Source organism: Microcebus murinus, chromosome 4 (assembly GCF_040939455.1).
Source record: "Microcebus murinus isolate Inina chromosome 4, M.murinus_Inina_mat1.0, whole genome shotgun sequence".
NCBI classification, from domain to species: domain Eukaryota; kingdom Metazoa; phylum Chordata; class Mammalia; order Primates; family Cheirogaleidae; genus Microcebus; species Microcebus murinus.
In genome coordinates this window covers 55,671,974-55,674,200 of record NC_134107.1, presented here as the reverse complement: position 1 = coordinate 55,674,200, position 2,227 = coordinate 55,671,974, and positions in this window count along the sequence as shown.

Genomic DNA, 2,227 nt, shown 5'->3' with positions numbered 1-2,227 from the left:
AGACAGGCTTATGAACTATATGTCATGATATATTACTCTCTACTATTCACATTAGAAAAACAAAATCTAACCACAAGAAAAACCAAAAAAATTATTTAATCATATATTACTGCTTATAACAAGTGTTATCATCAATCCAATCCATATTAGATAAATTCACAAGCAAGATGAAACCTCATTTGACACATTAAACTTTGAAGACTGATATATATGGTATTCCTTCAGAAGGTGTGTCTAGACTTTTAACATAGGGCTTGCAGGATTTTATCCATAATTTTTTGTTTCACTATAATCGCACAATGACAAAATCTCATGAATCTAACAGAAGTCCTCTACATTAGTCATCTATATGCCTGCACACTTTCAAACAACAATGTGTGAAATTTCTATAAGTCTTTTATTTATATTTTATGTTACATTTATTCTGGTTATATTTATTGATTTTTTTGAGACAGTGACTCACTCTGTCACATTGGCAAGAGTGCAATGGGATCATCATATCTCACTGCAACCTCAAACTCTTGAACTAAAGTGGTCCTCCTGCTTCAGCCTCCCAAGTACCTGGGATTACAGGTGTGTGCCACCACACCCAGCTAACTTTTGTATATTTTGTAGAGTTGGTGTCTCACTCTCAGTCTGGCTAGTCTCAAACTCCTGGCCTGAAGTGATAGTCCTGCATTGGGCTCCCCGAGTGCTAAGTTTTATTGTATGCTTCTTAGGTCGTCTGAGTAAAATAGGAAATGTGGGGATTGAATCTTCTGTTTATCTTTTTAATTTTTTCAGTAATTTATATTACTGCTTTTCACAAAAGCATTCATCCACAGTTTCAGGGGGGAAAGCTTTTTTTAAAGTTCTTTATCAGGAGTTTGAGAAGAACTGATGTAGAGTCCATTCTCCACATTTCCACACATATGAATGCCGAATTTGTGGTTCAAGATCTTCTGTAGATGGATGAGCTACTGTGATTGTTCCAAGGACCCCAACTCACCCTTGGGTGTGTCCTGACAAGTTGAGATTTGGAAATAAAGTAGTGGGAAACCAATCTCACTATACAGTCATATCACATCCTTGAATTCAATACTGTCAAAAATAAAGTTCATATCTTTATATCTAACTTATCTCTCAATTATGTTCACAAGAAGGAATAGACAGAGATGTAAGGTTAATAGTTAATCTTCCAATGCCAACTACAGCATCAAACTGTGAGATGCTCTATAAACCTCTTCTATAGATGTTCCTGTCCATTTGCTACATTTGCCAAACACTTTGGCTTGTGAGCACCCATAGTTCTCACTGACAACCCCTACGAGTAATGCCATCATGAAAATGGAGGATTCTTCCACCAATGTAGACATACAAACCTTTGAAACACGTGGTTTCCCACCTCAGCTCATGCAATACCCTCCAGCGGACAGGTCTCAACTCCTTATTCTTGAGGCTCAATTTCTTTGTGTTCTTCAAAACATATCACAGGAATGGGCTCTTCCAGAAACCTTTTTGTGACTCCAAAAAGGGGTTGAGGGGGGTAGCTTTGTGCTCTTCTAGTACCACACTCCAATCATTGCAATATTTAAGATTCAAATTATCTGTGTAAATGATGTATTTGTATGGTTTACCCTTCTTCCTTGTAATTGTGTGTATCCTTGTGCCATGTCTCTACTTTTAGTTTATATTCCATTTTCTTTCATATAGCAGGTGCTTTGTAAATGATTTTGGACTAAAACTTTTATGGATAAAATTTCTCTAACTTTATTTTAATAATCTAGGTTGAAAATGGCAAATACAAGGCATAAAAACCTCCACTGGCTCTTTTTTTCAAAGACATATATTGTAAATCTATTCCATTGCTCATTTTTAATAAGCCCTACATGATTCTTCTTAACACAGAAACTACCTCTAATTGTCATGGACATATGTCATAAAAACATATGAAATATTTGGTCCAGATACAAGTTGGAATTGTGTGGGTTAAGCTGGAGACAAATGGATGGAGGAGTGAGCAGGACTAAATTCAAGGGAATAAGGAAGACCTAAAGCGTGCTTAGATGTGGAAAGTCTGGAAGAGAAGGTGCTAGGGACACGTTTATTGATTCCCTACTATGTGTAAAATACCGTACTAAATTCTGGGGATGGGAAGATAAAAGAAGACACAATAACCCTATTAATAGAGTCTCTAGCATAAGTTGGGAAAATTGCACAAAGTAGAAATATATAGGATAAGATAGTT